The sequence below is a fragment of the Bactrocera dorsalis genome, chromosome 4 (assembly GCF_023373825.1).
Source record: "Bactrocera dorsalis isolate Fly_Bdor chromosome 4, ASM2337382v1, whole genome shotgun sequence".
Lineage (NCBI taxonomy): Eukaryota > Metazoa > Arthropoda > Insecta > Diptera > Tephritidae > Bactrocera > Bactrocera dorsalis.
Genome location: NC_064306.1, coordinates 58359292 through 58366377, shown reverse-complemented (window position 1 = coordinate 58366377; position 7086 = coordinate 58359292).

The following is a 7086-nucleotide window of genomic DNA, read 5'->3' as shown; positions in this document are numbered from 1 at the left end:
CTTATAAGGTTTGAGCTTAGAGTTTAATTTCCTTTTTTGTGTTGCTTATATCCAGCTGTGTTAAAACATATTAGAATTCACTAGTAATTTAACTGAAAAAGAGGGCTTCACCACTGTTAAATGTGGCATGTTGCTAATGAAAATGCATCCACATATAAATTTACGCACACACATATTAAATTTACACATATATATGCAGGTATACCATCACACATATATGAAGCCATACTCTACATACGCACAAACAAACAATTTTAACGCATAATTAAAACTTTACGAACACACAGGTACACATATCTACACACACACACTTCCTCACATACGTGCATAAGCAGCCAACAACAACCGCAATCAGCATAACAATAAAAATACCAACAAAACAGAAGCTAAATCATTTTAGCCAAAAATTTAAATAAAACAGACGAACAGCAACAAAAACAACGAGCACAATGCATACAAGCGGAAATATTGCCTGAATGCACTCTTAAACGCATGGAGCTTTGGAGGGAGGAACGTGTAGGGCGCAACTGCGAGCGCTGCACTTGGACGGAAGTTACGCTGTTGGCTGCGGTTAAAAATTAAATTTTATAATTTATGACAAAAGTTTTGCTTTTCAGTGAATATTTTGCATATATATATTTAGCTGTGTGCTCACATGCGTTTTAATTTGCAGCTGATATGTGAGCAAAATAGAGCAGTGAAAGCTGTATTCAACAGAAAATTTAATATTACTTACACCAAAATATAGAAATGCTCGAAATCTATTGCATATTTAATATATTTTCAATTTAAGCTTTTAGTTTATCCTAATGGTTTTTAAAATTATGTAAGTAGCTATGCATTTTGAACTTATTAGATTATAATAGGCGAACCTAATCCGGGAAAAGCGACGTATTGCAGAAGCATTATGCTTCCATATTAGTTATTAACTCAGTCGACAAATCCTTGAACTTTAATTTCACATTATTAATTATTTTGCAAATGCAATACACAAGTAAAGCAGCCCTCAAATGAAGGCACTAGTTGATTAGTATAATATGAAGTAACACGGCGTATGAGTGACTTCATAGCCTGAATTGCCTTTTTATTCATATATGCCCATTATAAAGTGGGGTTTACACAATTCACTAATATTACCTTCTCATTTCAGTCAACAAAGTCTACACATAACATGCTATTATATGAATTGCATGTACATGAATTTCTCAGAAACTCAGATCTATGACATTTCAGACCAGAGAGAAATTATTATTCTAACTCCTTGAGAAAGCAATTTAGTTCGCACAAAGCATATGCGTAACTTACCAACAAATTTAATTGGACTTCATATTAAAAGAATTGCGCAGCTGTATTCCTGTTCTAAATCAACCGAAACAAATGATATTCAGAAAGGATAAGGCGGTGAATCAAAAATTTCCAACTATTTTCTAAATAGTTTTGAACCGATCTTGCAGCGAGAGACCAAGCGTTATCTTAATAGAAAACACGAAAAAACATTAACTTCGACTGCACCGCGGCTGATATACCCTTCACAGGTGCATTTCTTGAACACATAGTTCAGTTTGTATGAAAGCTATATGCTATAGTAATCCGATCTGAACAATTTTTCCGGAGATTATATTATTACCTTAAGCAGTAATCCATGTCAAATTTCGTGAAGATACCACGTCAAATGCGAAAGTTTTCCATACAAGCCCTTGATTCCGATCGTTCGGTTTGTATGGCCCGATTTGGGCAGTTCCGACAAATGAGCAGCTTCTTGAAGAGAAAATGACGCCTCTGACCAGGTGGTTTACATCTTCGTTAGAGTGAAGGCTGACATCACCCACTTCCAAGAAGAGCAATGAACGGAATAAGAACTGAGACGAGTAGATCCTTGTGGCATTTACTGCAGTGGCCATATAAATGAGCGCAAATTCGGTGTGGGATTCGTGATGGGAGAGAGACTCCGTCGCCGAGCTCTGGCACTTACACCAGTGGATGAACGTCTCGCCGCAATCCGAACCAAAGCGAAGTTCTTCAAAATATCGCTGAATTGCGCCCACGCCCCGACGGAATATGATGTGAGCGCTTGGGTCGTACCAATGAGAGTTCCGTCGCAGCGATATCAAAATCGTGCTTGGCGACTTTAACGCCAGGTTGAGCAAGGAAGGTATCTTTGGTGCAACAGTCGGTAAATTCAGCTTCCACGAGGAAGTACCCCCCAATCGGTTGAGGCTGATCGACTTTGCCGGTGCCCGAAATATGGTTATCTTTAGTACTAGATTCCATTATAGAACAATTCATCAAGCTACCTGGCTGTCTCCGAATCGAAAAGCCACCAACCAGATCGATCATGTTGTGATGGACGGAAGACACGTCTCCAGTATTTTAGACGTGCGTACGCTCGGGGCCTTAACGTTGCCTCGGACCACTATCCTCTTGCAGCCAAGATCTGGTCTGTGTACCGTCAACAAACTGATTGTATCTTATCAGTGTAGCTTTAGAACTTTTAGAAAAGAGTATCGACACACTCCACATCGATTTCAAATTTGCTTTTGACAACACGGAAAGGAAAGCTGTACCGATGATATTAATATCATTGGCCTCAGCAACGGCGCGGTTAGTTCTGCTTTCTTCAAATTGGATAAGGAAGCGAAGAAAATGGATCTGTTAATGAACCACAGTAAGACGAAATATCTCCTGTCATCAAACAAACAGTCGTCGCACTCGCGACTTGACTCTCACGTCACTGTTGACAGTCATAACTTCGAATTTGTAGATAATTTCGTCTATCTTGGAACCAGCATTATCACCAACAACAACGTCAGACACAAAATCCAACGCAGAATAACTCTTGGCAACAGGTGCTACTTCGAACTGAGTAGGTAAATGCGAGGTAAGGTCCTCTCTCGACGAACAAAAGCCGAACTCTACAAGTCACTCATCAATCAAATTATTTTCAATAATTTAATAATTTTCTAAAATTAAGTATGTGCAGTGGGAGATCGATGTGGTATTTACCCGATTTCACTAATTTTCCAACATACTTCAAAATGGTTTATGTAACATAATCATTACAAGCAGATAGGCAACTCTTTAAAAGGTAAATTTATTCAAATCAATTGAGGGATAAACGCAACATCTGAAGCAACGTTGTATAGTTTTAAGCAGCGATTAACAATTTCCAATATACACTCGCACCAAATTGTTGCAACATCTTTTATGCATGCAGCAGCAAATTATTTAAATCGTTGTTGAAAGTAGTATAAAAGTTCCTGATAAAGTTAATACTCTTAAAATGCGCGCAGCATCCCCCGCACGCGCTCCGCAACCCAAGCGTTTTACTGTTTTACGCCTTTGGCAAATTCAATAGTAAATTTCCCTGCGAAACTAAAACACAACTGCTGGGAACGTGGAGAAAATGTGTAAAGATGTAAAGAATTAAGTGAAAAGAAAATAAAATAAAATGAAAAACATAAAAACGGTACAAACTATTTACATTAGCTGGACGTGAAAAGCGCAAAGTTTTTACACTTTTTAAATGTTATAATATTCTTTATTTATTTCTTTTTCTTCTTGCCTCCGCTTTTCGCAGCTTCTTTTTCGTAAGTTGCTGCGCGTCTTCAATCGACAACTGTAGCCAGCTAGCAGTTAGCAGCTAGGGCTTTTCAACTGTGTAATCTCCCTTAAGTTGGTTGAGCTGCATTTCAATTATGTATATCCGAGGCGCCGAAAGCTGAAACCCTCTAAGCGCCAGTACACGCTAAACGGCGCTGAGTTGTTTGTTGACTCTGAGGTGAGTGCCAAGAAGTCAGCGTGTCCTGCCTGAAGACCACTCAGGCTGGACGTGATATTTGTTTTTGGTTTTTTCTTACAACTCTCACTCCGTCTCTCTTATGCTATGAGTATTCGTGTTTCTGAGTTTGTTTTTAATAAGTTAAGATGTTCTCAGCTTAGTTGGTATTCGTATTAGCAAACATTTTAATTAAGTGATTCTTTTTTTTTATAATGGCGATTTCATGCATTTTACGTTATTTCTTTAAATGCAAGATTTTATGCTTTCTTCATAACTTTAATATTGAGGAAAACCTTAGCTGAAAGTCATGACATTTTGATGGAAGGGGTTTGCATGTTGCTGTAATTTCGACCTGAAAAAAAGACGTCCTGAAAGTCGGAGGTCAAAAAGTTTGAAGATGGGAAAATGAAGGCATAACTCGGAGAAGATTGTTGCTCAACATAAGTAGAGCTCCCAAAGTATTTAAGAGTCAATCAAATAGTCATTTAATGCCCAGCCAGATACATCCAAAAATCTGCGGAGATATGCCAAGAGAGGTTGAAGGACGAATTTGTATGTCAGAAATGCTGTTTGAACGCCATAAAACGGATTGTGTCATCAGCCACAATGGCTTCATAGCGACAACCTCAAATGCAAGAAATCATATACGAAACCTGGCCCACCCACCAAATCAACTGCAAAGTCGAATACCTATGAGCCAAGTTAATGTTTTGTATGTCGTAGAATCCGCAGGTCACTCTGTATTAGAATTCTTAAAGCCGTGTAAAGATATTAACGGGGAACGCCTCTTATCGAATTTAAGCGAGCGATTAAAAACTGTTTGGAAAATAGCGACTTCATTTCACCCACCTTTTAGCCTACACTTCTCGCCTCTTCACTAATATGTGTACGGGTCAATGCAAGGTGCCCTCACTGAATACGGTTCACATCAACAGGGTATCGAAAATTGGCTTAATTAAGCCGCCAAGTCGCCGGAGGTCTTTTAGGAGAGAATCAACAGAATTCTCTAAAGATGAGAAAACGTTCTAGTTTCAGATGGGCAATACTTTGAGTAATATCATTGTACATTTTTTCTTGATTACTACATTTAATTTACTTTCGGATAGACTGAAGCAAATTTAGTCAAGTGAAATGATAAAAACCGCGAATATTTATACAAAAAAGTAGCCGAAAATTGCATAAACAAAACGCAAAATATTTAATTTCAATACATATTTCGTCACCTTCGAAGTAATCCTCACCAGATCTAAAACACTTATGCCAACGATTTTTCCAGTCCTCAAAACACTTTTCGTAAGCATGTTTTGTGATGGCCTTCAGCTCTCCAGCGAATTTTGTTTCATCTCTTCGATCGACTGCAAACGGATTCCTTTCCGACGATTGTAGACTTGTTTGCATATCAAACTAATAAATTAATATCGCATCGGCAGTTATAATGACCTGTTTACGGTGCTCTTTTTGAAAAAAAATCAGCTTTATCGGGACAAGTTGGGCAGAAACGTGTTTCATACCCAAAGTATCCAGGAAAATCTCGGAAAAGATTGAACAAGTCATCAAAAATTGAACTCAACGGATGGACCATCAGACGTAGCCGCGGCTTAACTTTGAAAAATAGATGGCACAGAAAGTTTTTTTGAAGGATAATAAGCATTTCCCATTAATTTTGAAGTGTCTGTGTTTTTTATTTTATAAAGTAGCAAACCTCGAAATGGATAACCCTTCATATACCAACTAATTACACCCTGGACAGGGTATATTAAGTTTGTCACGATGTTTGTGACACCCAGAAGGAAGGGTCGGAGACCCTATAAAGTACATATAACGGGTGATTTTTTTGAGGTTAGGATTTTCATGCATTAGTATTTGACAGATCACGTGGGATTTCAGACATGGTGTCAAAGAGAAAGATGCTCAGTATGCTTTGACATTTCATCATGAATAGACTTACTAACGAGCAACGCTTGCAAATCATTGAATTTTATTACCAAAATCAGTGTTCGGTTCGAAATGTGTTTCGCGCGCGTGTTTTGTTCAGCGATGAGGCTCATTTCTGGTTGAATGGCTACGTAAATAAGCAAAATTGCCGCATTTGGGGTGAAGAGCAACCAGAAGCCGTTCAAGAACTGCCCATGCATCCCGAAAAATGCACTGTTTGGTGTGGTTTGTACGCTGGTGGAATCATTGGACCGTATTTTTTCAAAGATGCTGTTGGACGCAACGTTACGGTGAATGGCGATCGCTATCGTTCGATGCTAACAAACTTTTTGTTGCCAAAAATGGAAGAACTGAACTTGGTTGACATGTGGTTTCAACAAGATGGCGCTACATGCCACAGCTCGCGATTCTATGGCCATTTTGAGGGAAAACTTCGGACAACAATTCATCTCAAGAAATGGACCCGTAAGTTGGCCACCAAGATCATGCGATTTAACGCCTTTAGACTATTTTTTGTGGGGCTACGTCAAGTCTAAAGTCTACAGAAATAAGCCAGCAACTATTCCAGCTTTGGACGACAACATTTCCGAAGAAATTCGGGCTATTCCGGCCGAAATGCTCGAAAAAGTTGCCCAAAATTGGACTTTCGAATGGACCACCTAAGACGCAGCCGCGGTCAACATTTAAATGAAATTATCTTCAAAAAGTAAATGTCATGAACCAATCTAACGTTTCAAATAAAGAACCGATGAGATTTTGCAAATTTTATGCGTTTTTTTAAAAAAAAGTTATCAAGCTCTTAAAAAATTCACCCTTTATATAAATAATCAGTTTGTTGAGCTGAGTCGATTTAGCCATGTCCGTCTGTCTGTATATATGTATACGAACTAGTCTCTCAGTTTTCAAGATTGTAAACGTAATTTTCTCTTCAAGAAACTGCTCATTTGTCGGAACTGCCGATATCGGACGACAATAACATATAACTGAATGATCGAAATCAAGTTCTTGTATGGAAAACTTTTGAATTTGATAAGATATATTCACAAAATTTGGTATAGATTATTTTCTAAGGCAACAATGTGATCTCTGAAGAAATTATTCAGATCGGTTAATTATAGCATATAGCTGCCATACAAACCGAACGATCGGAATCAAGGGCTTGTATGGAAAAATTTCGAATTTGACGTGGTGTCTTCACGAAATTTGGTAGGGAATACTGCTTCAGGTAATAATATAATCTCCGAAAAATTTTTCAGATCGCTTTACTATAGCATATAGCTTCCATACAAACTGAACACATAGTGCACCTGTGAAGAGTATATTAGCTTCGTTTTTTTACACAGAAATAAATAACTAAATCCATTGCTAGAAAA